Raw genomic sequence first — 14,546 nt, forward strand, 5'->3', positions numbered from 1 at the left:
GTCTCAAAAAAAAAAAAAAAAGAGAGAGAGAGAGAGAGACAGAGACAGAGAGAGGGAGAGAAGGAGAGAAAGGGAGAGAGGGAGAGAAGGAGAGAAAGGGAGAGAGGGAGAGAAGGAGAGAAAGGGAGAGAGGGAGAGAGAGAGAGGGAGAGAAGAGAAAGGAAGGAAAAAGGAAAGGGAAGGAAGGAGAGAGGGAAGGAGGGAGGGGGAGGGAGGGAGGGAGGGAGGAAAGAAGGGAGGGAGGGAAGAAGACCATGCAGGATTAGTATGAAGATGGGCAACTCCAATGCCTCCAAGGGCTCACTATCAGGAAATGACAACAACTACATCAGGATAAATGGCAACGGATAGTTAGCCTCAGTTTGAGGGCTGGGAGTGGTGGGAAATGTGACAAACTGGAGAGCGTATGTTCTGCCTAAAGGCAGCAGCATCTACTCAGGTCCATCTTATTGTTATTATAAGAGAATTAGGGCCCCAAACTGTCAAATCTGAAGATTTTTCAAGAGAAGCTAGAAATCTGTTGTTATTGTTTAAATGTGAACCCTCCCACTTTAAAATGTGAGGTGACTAATTTTTGTGTGTGTGTGTGTGTGTTTGTGCTGGCCAAACAGAACCCCGATTAGAAGTGGCCTTTGAGCTGCCAGATGCCAACCCTTAGATTCCGGTAAAATGGAGGCAGGCAAAGGAATTGAAACTCTGATGGCTTTTTGTACACAGTCTTGCTCCTTTCTTACTCACTCCCCTATTGTTGCTGGCTACTTTTCTAAAACTCAAATCTGATCATTCAAAAACACTTCTAACAACAATAATGACACAACCTACCAAAATCTCTGGGATACAGCAAAAGCGCTACTAAGAGGAAAGTTCATAGCCCTAAATGCCTACATCAAAAAGATGGAAAGAGCACAAATTGACATTCTAAGGTCACACCTCAAGGAACTAGAGAAACAAGAACAGACCAAACCCAAACCCAGCAGGAGAAAGGAAATAACCAAGGTCAGAGCAGAACTAAATGAAACTAAAACAAACAAAATACAAAAGATAAATGAAACAAAAAGCTGGTTCTTTGAAAGATAAATAAAATTGATAGACCATTAGCAAGATTAACCAAGAAAAGAAGAGAGAAAATCCAAACAACCTCATTAAGAAACAAAACAGTCCGAGCACGGTGGCTCACGCCTGTAATCCCAGCACTTTGGGAGGTCAAGGTGCGCAGATCGCCTGAGGTTGGGAGTTCAAGACCAGCCTGACCAACATGGAGAAACTCTGTCTCTACTAAAAATACAAAATTGGCCAGGTGTGGTGGCTCATGCCTGTAATCCTAGCTACTTGGGAGGCTGAGGCAGGAGAATCGCTTGAACCCAGGAGGCAGAGGTTGCACACCATGCCATTGCATTCCAGCCTGGGCAACAAGAGTGAAATTCCATCTCAAAAATAAAAAAGAAATGAAATAGGAGACACTACAACTGACATCACTGAAATATAAAAGATCATTCAAGGCTACTATGAACACCTTTACGCACATAAACTAGAAAACCTAAAAGAGACGGATAAATTCCTGGAAAAATACAACCCTCCTAACTTAAATTGGATATCCTGAACAGAACAATAACAAGCAGCGAGATTGAAATGGTAATTTAAAAATTACCAACAAAAAAAGTCCAGGACCAGATGGATTCACAGCAGAATTCTACCAGAAAGAAGAATTGGTACTAATCCTTTTGACACTATTCCACAAGATAAAGAAGGAACCCTCCCTAATTCATTATATGAAGCCAGCGTCACCCTAATGCCAAAACCAGGGAAGGACATAACCAAAAAAGAAAACTACAGACCAATATCCTCGATGAACACAGATTCTAAAATCCTTAACAAAATACTAACTGACTGAATCCAATTACATATCAAAAAGATAATCCACGATGATCAAGTGGGTTTCATGCCAAAGATCCAAAGATGCAGGGATGGTTTAACATACGCAAGTCAATAAATGTGACATACCACATAAACAAGAATTAAAAACAAAAATCACATGATCATCTCAATAGATGCAGAAAAAGCATTCAATAAAATCCAGCATCACTTTATGATTAAAACTCTCAGCAAAATTGGGTCAGGCACGGTGGCTCATGCCTGTAATCCCAGCACTTTGGGAGGCTGAGGTGGGCGGATCCCGAGATCAGGAGTTTGAGACCAGCCTGACCAACATGATAAAACCCCGTCTCTACTAAAAATACAAAAATTAGCCAGGCGTGGTGACACACGCCTGTAATCTCAGCTACTCAGGAGGCTGGGGCAGGAGAATCGCTTGAACCAGGGAGGCAGAGGTTGCAGTGAGCCAAGATTGCACTACTGCACTCCAGCCCAGGTGACAGAGTGAGACTCTGTCTCAGAAGAAAAAAAAAAAACACAAAACCTCTCAGCAAAATTGGCATACAAGGGACAGGGACATACCTCAATGTAATAAAAGCCATCTATGGCAAACCCACAGCCAACATAATACTGAATGGGGAAAAGTTGAAAGCATTCCCTCTGAGAATGGGAACAAGACAGATTGCCCACTCTCACCACTCCTTCTCAACATAGTACTGGAAGTCCTAGCCAGAGCAATCAGACAAGATAAAGAAATAAAGGGCACCCAAACTGGTAAAGAGGAAGTCAAACTGTCACTGTTTGCTGACGATATGATTGCTTACGTTGAAAACCCTAAAGACTCCTCCAGAAAGCTCCTCGAACTGATAAAAGAATTCAACAAAGTTTCTGGATGCAAGATTAATGTACACAGATCAGTAGCTCTTCTATACACCAACAGCGACCAAGCAGAGAATCAAATGAAGAACTCAACCCTGCTGGGCACAGTGCCTCACACCTGTAATCCCAGCACTTTGGGAAGCCAAGGCCGGTGGATCACCTAAGGTCAGGAGTTTGAGACTAGCCTGGCCAACTTGGTGAAGCCCTGTCTCTGCTAAAAATATAAAAATTTGGCTGGGTGCAGCGGCTCATACCTGTAATCCCTGCACTTTAGGAGGCTGAGAAGGGCAGATCACAAGGTCAGGAGTTTGAGACCAGCCTGACCAACATGGTGAAACCCTGTCTCTACTAAAAAAAATATAAAAATCAGGTGGGCATGGTAGCGGGTGCCTGTAATCCTAGCTACTCTGGAGGTTGAGGCAGGAGAATCACTTGAACCTGGGAGGCGGAAGTTGCAGTGAGCCAAGATCGCACCACTGCACTCCAGTCTGGCTAATGGAGTGGGACTCTGTCTCAAAACAAACAAACAAACAAACACAAAAAACTCAGCCCGTTTTACAATAGCTGCAAAAAATAATAATAAAATATTTAGGAATATACCTAACCAAGGAGGCAAAAGACCTCTACAAGGAAAACTACAAAACACTGCTGAAAGAAATGATAGATGACACAAACAAATGGAAACACATCCCATGTTCATGGATGGGTAGAATCAATATTGTGAAAATGACCATACTGGCCAAAAGCAATCTATAAATTCAATGCAATTCTCATCAAAATACCACTGCCATTTTTCACAGATTAGAAAAAACAATTCTAAAAAAAAAAAATTATAAAATTTATATGGAACCAAAAAAGAGCTTGCATAGCCAAAGCAAGACTAAGCAGAAAGAACAAATGTGGAGGCATCACATTACCTGATTTTAAACTATACTATAAGGCCATAGTCACAAAACAGTATGGTACTGGTATAAAAATAGGCATGTAGGCCGGGTGTGGTGGCTCACACCTGTAATTCTAGCACTTTGGGAGGCCGAGACAGGTGGATCACCTGAGGTCAGGAGTTTGACACCAGCCTGGCCAATATGGTCAAACCCCATCTCTACTAAAAATACGAAAATTAGCCCAGCGTGGTGGCACACGCCTGTAATCCCAGCTACTTAGGAAGTGAGGAAGGAGAATTGCTTGAACCTGGAAGGTGGAGGTTGCAGTGAGCCAAGATCGCACCGCTGCACTCCAGCCTGCTCGACGGGAGCGAGACTCCATCTCAAAAATAAAATAATAATAAAAAAACATAAATAGGCACAGAGACCAATGGAATAGAATAGAGAACCCAGAAATAAACCCAAATATTTACACGCAACTAATGTTTGACAAAGCAAACAAAAACATAAAGTGAGGAAAGAATACCTTTTCAACAAATAGTGCCTGGACAATTGGCTAGCCACGTGTAGGAGAATGAAACTGGATCCTCATCTCTCACCTTATATAAAAATCAACTCAAGATGGATTAAGGACTTAAATCTAAGACCTGAAACTATAAAAAGTCTAGAAAATAACTTAGACATTGGCTGAGGCAAGAATTTCATGACCAAGAACCCAAAAGCAAATGCAATAAAAACAAAGACAAATAGTTGGGACTTAATTAAACTGAAGAGATTTTGCATGGCAAAAGGAACAGCCAGCAGAGTAAACAGACAACCCACAGAGTGGGAGAAAATCTTCACAATCTATATCTGACAATCTACAACAAACTCAAACAAATCGGTAAGAAAAAACAAATCCCATCAAAAAGTGGGCTAAGGACATGAATAGACAATTATCAAAAGAAGATACACAAATGACCGACAAACATATGAAAAAAAGCTCAACATCACTAATGATCAGGGAAATGCAAATCAAAACCATAATGTGATACCAACACACTCCTGCAAGAATGGCCGTAATAAAAAAAATTCAAAAACCAGGCATGGCGGCTCATGCCTGTAATCTCAGCACTTTGGGAGGCCAAGGCAGGTAGATCACCTAAGGCCAGGAGTTTGAGACCAGCCTGGCCAACATGGTGAAAGCCCGTCTCTACTAAAAGTACAAAAATTAGCTGTGCGTGGTGGCAGGTGCCTGTAATCCCAGCTACTCGGGAAGCTAAAGCATGAGAATCGCTTAAACCTGGGAGTCAGAGGTTGTAGTCAGCTGAGATCACACCACTGCACTCCAGCCTGGGGGATAGTACAAGACTCTTGTCTCTAAAAAATAAAATAAAATAAAATAAATAAAATAAAATAAAATAGCAGTAGATGTTGGCATGGATGCGGTGATTAGGGAACACTTCTACACTGCTGGTGGGAATGTAAACTAGTACAACCACTATGGAAAACTGTGTGGAGATTCCTTAAAGAATTAAAAGTAGAACTACAATTTGATCCAGCAGTCTCACTACTGGGTATCTATCCAGAGGAAAAGAAGTCATTATATGAAAAAGATACTTGCACACACGTTTATAGCAGCACAATTCACAGTTGCAAAAATGTGGAACCAACCCAAATGCCCATCAATCAACGAGTGGATAAAGAAACTGTGGGCTGGGCGCAGTGGCTCATGCCTGTAATCCCAGCACTTTGGGAAGCCAAGGTGGGCGGATCATGGGCGTCTCTACTAAAAATACAAAAAATTAGCCGAGCGTGGTGGCACGTGCCTGTAGTCCCAGCTACTCGGGAGGCTGAGGTAGGAGAATCGCTTGAACCCAGGAGGCAGAGGTTGCAGTGAACTGAGTTCGCACCACTGCACTCTAGCCTGGGCAACAAAGGGAGATTCCGTCTCAAAAAAAAAAAAAAAAAAAAAAAGAAACTGTAGTGTATATATATATACAATGGAATACTACTCAGCCATAAAAAGGAATGAATTAATGGCATTTGCAGCGACCTGGATGAGATTGGAGACTAATATTCTAAGTGAAGTAACTCAGGAATGGAAAATCAAAAATCGTATGTTCTCACTGATATGTGGGAGTTAAGCTATGAGGATGCAAAGACTTAAGGATAATACAGTGGACTTTGGGGACTTGGGGAAAAGGGCGGGAGGGGGGTGAGGGATAAAAGACTACAAATAGGGTATGGTGTATACTGCTTGGGTGATAGGTGCATCAAAATCTCACAGATCACCACTAAAGAACTTACTCATGTAACCAAATACCACCCGTACCCTAATAACTTATGAAAACAACAACACTTTCATGGCCCTTGGGTTCTTGGGATGAAGAAACAGTCAAAATGTTGTAGCCAGTGATCTTCTGTTACAGAAAGATGAATGAAACACAACAGAGGGAGCCATTCATTCTGCTCCGGCTATGTGAGGTGTCAATGCTTCAAGAAAAGGTAAAAATTCTTGGGTTTGGCATTCAAGATTATTCACCCATTTCTAAATCCTCAGATCCCATTGCTTACCGCCCCCACTCAAACTCGTGTTCTCAGCCATCCACAATTGCTTTCACATTCCAAGCTCATAGGAGCAGTTTATTCGCCTGGAATGATCCCGCCCACTTGCCGCCACCTTCCCACTGTCTCCCTGGTGAATACCTAATCCATCCAGATATGGTTTATCACGTCATTTTCTGGTGAAAACTTCCTGAATTCCTCAGGCATTTACTAGGCCTTTTTGAGATCCCACCAGCCCTGTAAACATCTATTATAGATATTGTTAAATGATGATGCCCCAGCCTCCTCCACTGGGCCATGCATACAGTCTTGCTGTATGCATGACAGGGGTGCAAGGATGTAGGTGTCAGTCTTCCTTGGCCGCAAAGGCTAAGAAACTACAACTCCCAGAGTACCCTCTGCCAGAACTGAGCCTGTGTGTTGCCACTGGCGGCTGCCTGCATTTTGTTGCTCCCTACGTCACAAGCGAGGTAATATTGCTGTCTACTCCCCGCTTCCCCACCTTTACCTTTTCTTTGCCTGATCTGCATATCCATTGCTTCATAGGTGTTTTTATGCTGAAAAAAGGAGGCCTTCATGCGTAGAGGGGCAAGCCAAGGCTATCACTGTTTTCTATTTCATGGATCCCCGCCGCCCCGACACCCAGTGCAATAGGACTAGGTATTCTTCCCAACATAGCTTTGCTCCCAGCGTAACAAAGCGGGGCTGGAAAGTCCTAATGCAAGGCCCTCAGTCCCACCCCTCTGAACAAGCCTCAGCTGCACAGGGTGTAAGGTTGTAGGCAGAGCCGTCTATAGGATCCCTGGGTCTGCATTCACGGGATTTCTGTCCTTGACCTGTAAGGTTCCCTCATGTTTACACATCTCCTAGTCATAACCTGAGAAAAGCTCTCACAGTACCCTTCTACAGATAGGCCATGTATAATGTAGCACATTGGGAACTTTATTTAGGTCTGTATCCTGGTACCACTGCCACACAGATTTGAATAAGCTGGGCAGCACATTTGGGGAAGACGGTGTTTGGAAAGTCTCCCTGCTCCTAACCTGGTAATTCGGCTGTAGGACAGACACAACAGAGCAGAGAAGCAAAGTAATGTGAAAAACAAACGGGTCCTAAGGGCTGGAATATAATGGAAACCAGAGCGATCATCTACGTGACATCTAAGACTGTGCCATTTGGGGGTGTAGGGAGTATCAAGTTGAACAGGTGAAACAATCAGGAATCACTGAGGCAAAATGAATCAGGGAGAGACTGTGCCAGGCTCATGGTGGGAGGGGCAACTTGATTTTGGTAAATATCCCATCCCTAGAACAACTAACTCCTCTCATTTTGATTTATAGAGCTGCCTCTTAACTTTAACTAGACTTCCCAAGTAGTATGATTACATGAAGAAAACAAAGTAGTATGGCCAAAGGACCAGTCTACCTGACATATATTCTCATCATAAATTAACACACTGGAGTCTGGTTTTACAGACTAACATAGCTTTATTAGTGAGTCAGCATTCCTGAACACAGATGAGAGTAATTACGCTACCTGGAGGGAACCTGCCAGAGCAGCTGAATAACCTTCCCCTGGAAACACCCTGCTCTTTGTCCAGACCCAAAGAACACTTACCAAAGTAAGGAGTCCTCTGCCCACTAGATTGTGAGCTTCTCTACGATGAGGACTGCTGAATCACTGATTTTGGCTGCAGAGACAGCCTACAGAAGGTTTAAATTTATTTGATCTGGGAGTTAACAGTAAAGAGTTTCAGTAGAATACTGAAAACTGGGAAAGAGGAAGAGTAGCCACATAATTCATTAGTTACCTTTTTTTTTTTAAATTCTCCAATTTAGAACTTTTAATTAAAAAGTAAACTTTAATGTCGAAAATGCAAACTTGGGGAGGGCAGAAAGATCACACACAAGGCTGTCACTTCACACTTGGAGGGTTGCACAGCAGCCGGGCAGAGGCGCTCCTCACTTCCCAGATGGGGTGGCAGCTGGGCAGAGGTGCTCCTCACTTCCCAGACTTTGCGGCAGTGGGCCTCCATTGCTGGACATGTGACTTGGGTTTACACCTCTCCCTTCTGCCCTCATCTGGAGATGCTGATAGCCTGGGAGCTCCCACCTTTGTCACTGGATGGAGACCGAAGCCTGGCAAGGCCCTGCCCTCAGCAGGAACTCCCCCGGGCCCCGCTCTGTGACCCCGAGCGCAGGCCAGGATTTTTCCCTTACCTTCTCAAGCCACTTTGGGCCTGCCTGGCTCTCTCAGAGCCCTGTTAAGTAGGTGACAACCCTGTTCCCAGTGTTTTGTTTTTTGAGACAGAGTCTCATTCTGTCACCAGGCTGAAGTACGGTGGCGTCATCTCTGCTCACCACGATCTCCACCTGCTGGGTTCAAGCGATTCTCCTGCCTCAGCCTCCCAAGTAGCTGGGACTACAGGTGCCCACCACCAAGTCCGGCAAGTTTTTGTATTTTTAGTAGAGACAGGGTTTCACCGTGTTGACCACGATGGTCTCAATCTCTTGACCTCGTGATCCACCCGCCTCGACCTCTCAAAGTGCTGGGATTACAGGCGTGAGCCACCACGCCCAGCCCCCACTGTTTTATTTAAATCGAATTTTAAGTAGACACGGGGTGTCATGACATTGCCCAGGCTGGTCTCGAACTCCTGACCTCAGGTGATCCACTCACCTCGGCCTCCCAGTGCTAGGATTACAGGCATGAGCCACCATGCCCAGCCCCTGGTTCCCACCTTCTCAGTGTATATGCTGTCATCACATTCCACCCCAACCAAACCTTGGATGGGCAGCCTCTGCAGGGGACTACTCACAACTGGCCCATAGTCACGGTTCCCTGCAGAGTCCTTGCAGGTGGTCCGGATGTGCCCACTGGCCCTGCCCCAGTGTCTTCCCTGCCCCTGGCCTGCTCTGCCTGATGTGCGCTGTATGCTTGGCTCTGCTGACTCTGGGGGGCCTCTGTCACACACCGAGCCAGCCTCATCAGCTGTCTCAGTAGTTGGTGTTCAGGGACAGGATAAGGAGATCCAGCCCTTCCTAAGGTGTACCTGGGCTTCGACTCAGAATGGACGTGCAGAACAAAGAGACTGAGCTGTGAAGTCACTCACTATTTAAAAGACATAATAGATATTAATAACATATTAATAGATACATATACTATATATTATATATATAATAATATTAACATATTAATAGATATAATAGGTCAAGGCCAGGCACGGTGGCTCATGCCTGTAATCCCTGTACTTTGGGAGGCCAAGGTGGGTGGATCACTTGAGGTCAAGAGTTCCAGACCAGCTTGGCTAACATGGAGAACCCCCGTCTCTGCTAAAAATACAAATTAGCTGGGTGTGGTGGCATAATCCCAGCTATCTGGGAGGCTGAGGCAGGAGAATCGCTTGAACCTGGGAGGCAGAGGTTGCAGTGAGCTGAGACCGTGCCACTGCCTCCAGCCTGGAGTTTTTTCTTGAAACTCCATCTCAAGAAAAAAAAAAAAAAATTATGGGTTGAGTCAATGCTAGGGACAGAGTTTGAGAGGAAAAAGTTGTTGTTGTTGTTGTTTTTAAGAAGACAGGGTCTCGCTCTGTCGTCTCGGCTGGACTGCATGGCGAAATCATAGTTCACCGTAACCTTGAACTCCTGGACTCAAACAATTGAGAGGGAAATTTTAAAGTAGTGCATGTAAAAGCTAATTAATGCCTTTAAATAGGTAGGTTTAAGAGAATCTGTCATTCCAACTCCCCTCCGCTGTTAAAGGAACCAGCAGCAGCTATGGAATTGGGCTGGATTAAGTAAAGTTAGGGGGAAAGACAAGCCAAAGCAAAATAAAAAGGATCTTTGAAGGTGTGTCTAAGGAGACAGGGAAGATGAGACTAGAAAGATTCAAGAGCCACATTCCTCTCTTTTTTTTTTTTTTTTTTTCCAGACAGAGTTTTGCTCTTGTTGCCCAGGCTGGAGTGCAATGGCGTGATCTCGGCTCACTGCAACCTCTGCCTCCCAGGTTCAAGCGATTCTCCTGCCTCAGTCTCCCGAGTAACTGGGATTACAGCCATGCACCATCATGCCCGGCTAGTTTTGTATTTTTAGTAGAGACGGGGTTTCTCCATGTTGGTCAGGCTGGTCTCGAACTCCTGATCTCAGGTGATCTGCCCACCTTGACCTCCCAAAGTGCTGGGATTACAGGCATGAGTCACTGTGCCCGGCCCAAGAGCCACATTCCTCTTAGGTGAAGCTACAGCCATGGTTAATCATCCTTTGTAATAAATATATAAGCCCCATAACTTCTGACTGGACACATACACATACAAAAAAAGGCTCTTAATGGCTGTCTTAGTCTGGTATTTGCCCTTCTGTCTTGCACCTAGCCCTGAATTCATTTTCCCAAAACCCTTCAGATTTCCACAGGATAAGGGCCAAACTCCTATTAGTCAAAGCCCTCTATTATCTAGCCCCTACTACCTAACTCCAGACTTTTCCTGGGATCCACAACAGTTTTGTACTCTGGCTAAGAACGTCCTCTCTGCATACCACCATTCATTCTTTGAACCTTGTTTCAACCCTACCTCCTCCAATGAAGCTTTCCCTGATCAGAACCGCCCTCTCCTCAGTCTACTACCTGTACCAGTCACACAACACTTGCCAACTTTTACCTTGCCTGCTTATTATCTCTTGCTAGACTGAGTCCTTTCTCACTAGATTCAGTTGATTATTTATTTATGTTAAACTCTAAATTGGGTACCAGAGTTGTAAGACAGAAAGGCTAGGGCCATTTATAGAACTTGTCAGGCTTTAAAAACTCAAATATAATTCCTCCATAAATAAAGAACACAGAAGACAGCAGTAATATTTGCTGAATGATTAACACTCAAAGCCAAATAAACATGTTTTTTCCTACTTACGTTTAACTAACAAGAAGGCATGTTGTGTAGCAAGGCAGGCTAATAGCCTTCATCAACTAATCAAAGCTCTGATGAGACAAGAAATACATAGGTACTTTCACTCCTAGAAATGGAGCATTAGAAAATCTGGATCCACCTGGGGCACATGACCTCTTGAGGGCTGTGCCATGGGTGATGGTCACCCTAAATTTAAAAAAAGAAAATATGGGAGATCATACCTGTAATCTCAGCTCTTTGGGAGGCCGAGGGTGGGGGGATTGCTTGAGCTGCAGTGAGCTATGACTGCACCACTGCACTCAAACACGGGCAACAGAGCGAGACCATCTCTAAAAAATAAATTGAAAAACCTACTGACAAATCCAACTAAAAAGCAATGAAAATGGCTGGGCGCAGTGGCTCACACCTGTAATCCCAGCACTTTGGGGAGCCAAGGCAGGTGGATCACCTGAGGTCATGAGTTCAAGACCAGCCTGGCCAACATGGTGAAATCCCATCTCTACTGAAAAATACAAAAATTAGCCAGGTATGGTGGCAGATGCCTGTAATCCCAGCTATTTGGGGAGGCTGAGGCAGGAGAATCACTTGAACTGGGGAGGCGGAGTTTGCAATGAGCAGAGATCATGCCACTGCACTCCAGCCTGGGTGACAGCAGCAAAACTCCACCTCGAAAAATAAGCAGTTAAAAAAAAATTATATAGTTTTTTGGGACAGAGTCTTACTCTGTCACCCAAGCTGGACTGCTATGGCTCACAGCAGCTTAAACCTCCCAGGCTCGTGATTCTTCCACCTCAGCCTCCAAAGAAGCTGAGACCACAGGTGTGTGCCACCATACCTGGCTAATTTTTTTAGTTTATTTTTTACAGAGACAGGTTCTCCTTAAGTTGCCCCGGCTGGTCTCAAATGATCCTCCCACCTCAGCCTCCCAAAGTGCTGGGATTACAAGCATGAGCCACCACGCCCAGCCCGTCATTCTCTTAAAAGCATCAAAAAGCTAACCAGGTAATAAGGAATAACTGAACCAAAGTCTAAGCGAGGAGAAAACAGAGCTAAGCCTAGCAGTCAGAGCTGCTTTTTCCTTTAAGGCATTTGCCAGTAAGTTCTTGGACGCCTGAGCTGCGCTTTTAGAAGTCTTTCAGCAGCCTCGAGGACTGCACAAAAGTCAAAAAACCTAAGGCTAGATAATGGTGGGAATTCTCACCACAGACACCTTAAATTGGGATCCCAAAGAATTACACCTTTAAGATAAAGGTGAATAGAAAGTAAACCATTTCTTGGCCACGCGTGGTGGCTCACACCTATAATCTCAGTATTTTGGGAGGCCAAGGTAGGCACGTGATCTGATGTCAGGAGTTCAAGACCAGCCTGGCCAACATGGTGAAACCCTGTCTACTAAAAACACAAAATTAGCTGTGCTTGGTGGCATGTGCCTGTACTCCTAGCTATTCAGGAGGCTGAGGCAGGGGAATCCCTTGAACCCGGGAGGCGGAGATTGTAGTGAACCGAGATTGTGCCACTGCACTCCAGCCTGGGTGACAGAGCGAGACTCTGTCTCAAAAAACACCACCACCACAAACAAACAAAAAAAGTAAACCAATTCTCAAGTGGATTTGCCACCAGGTTATATTTCATCTGGATGACTTGAGGTACTTTCAGTCTTCTGAAACCTGCATCAGATGATTTGGTAGTATTCCCAGCCACAGGAAACATAAATCCTTCTTAGAGGTAGATACCCTCACTCTTGTCCTGTTTACTCCTGCAAATATTTTTTTTTTTTTTTTTTTTTTTTTTTGAGACAGAGTTTTGCTCGTTGCCTAGGCTGGAGTGCAATGGTACGCGATCTTGGATCACTGGAACCTCAGCCTCCTGGGTTCAAGTGATTCTCCCAGCTCAGCCTCCCTAGTAGCTGGGATTACAGGCACCCGCCACCACGCCCGGCTAATTTTTTGTATTTTTAGTAGAGATGAGGTTTCATTATATAGGCCAGGCTGGTCTCAAACTAGCTAGCGCACACAGCCTGAGCCACCATGCCCAGCCATAATTTTTCAAATATACTGTCCAGCTCACAGATAACCAGGCACAAAATGAGGTACTATGAAGGGCGCGGTGGCTCATGCTTGCAATCCCAGCACTTTCAGAGGCTGAGGCGGGCGAATCACGAGGTCAGAAGTTCGAGACCAGTCTAGTCAATATGATAAAACCCCGTCTCTATTGAAAAGTACAAAAACTAGCCAGGTGTGGTGGCAGGCACCTGTAATCCAAGCTATTCAAGAGACTGAGGCAGAAGAATTGTTTGAACCTGGCAGGCGGAGGATGTAGTAAGCCAAGATGGCGCCACTGCACTCCAGCCTGGGCGACAGACTGAAACTGTCTCAAAAAAGGAAAAAAAAAAAAAAAGAGATATTAGATATAGCAGTAAACAAAGACCCATGAAGACCAGAACTTTAAATTCTCAAAATACCACATCTTCAGTACAAGAAAGTGCTACTTACTTACTTGAAAGTATGGTTTGGTGGCCAGGTGCGGTGGCTCACACCTGTAATCCCAGCACTTTGGGAGGCTAAGACGGGTGGATCACAAGGTGAGGAGTTCGAGACCCACCCGACCAACATGGTGAAACCCTGTCTCTACTAAAAATACAAAATTAGCTGGGCGTGGTGGTGCATGCCTGTAATCCCAGTTACTCAGAAGACTGAGGCAGGAGAATTGCTTGAACCCGGGAGACAGAAGTTGCAGTGAGCCAAGATCGCACCAATGCACTCCAGCCTGGGAAACAAGAACGAAACTCCATCTCAAAAAAAAGAAGAAAAAAAAGAAGGTGTGGTTTAGGGTGGGTAAACGTACGCTTTTTTCCAAGGGTCCAACCTCATCCAGTTTAACTGTAGCTCTGGAAGACTACAGCACTCCCTCAATCTGTTTTTAACAAAGGACTCCAGAGTAGCAGAGAAGTTTCTGTTCTTTTTTAATAGCCCATGGGCACTATTAAACTCTGTTTCTTAAGAACAGTATTTTACAAACAATCTTTAGAGCTGTGCTATCTTCTATTAAACAAAATTCACACCCATTTTTGTACCTAAAATTCCAAAATTAAAAATGCTTGAAATAAAATTGGTCATTTCAAATCTTTTCCCCTCCCCAAATAGTATTGTTCCCTGTCCCCATCCTTGAGAATCAGTGCTCCAAACAGTTGTTCAGTAGCTTTTTCTGTAACATACTTACTTTGGCAATCAGTTTTTATTTCTAAGCAAAAAGGATATTTTCATCACACCTCAACTTAAGGTATAACATAATTAAGAATGACATATTAGGGGAAGTGTTCACCAACTCATGATGCAACAGGATTATAAATGAAGTAACTTTGCCTTGTTGCCTTTTTTTAAAATTGAGACAAAATTTTGCTCTTGTTGCCCAGGCGGGTGTGCAATGGTATGATCTTGGCTCACCTCAACTTCTACCTCCCAGGT

This window comes from Chlorocebus sabaeus, chromosome 20 (genome assembly GCF_047675955.1).
Source record: "Chlorocebus sabaeus isolate Y175 chromosome 20, mChlSab1.0.hap1, whole genome shotgun sequence".
Taxonomy (NCBI): domain Eukaryota; kingdom Metazoa; phylum Chordata; class Mammalia; order Primates; family Cercopithecidae; genus Chlorocebus; species Chlorocebus sabaeus.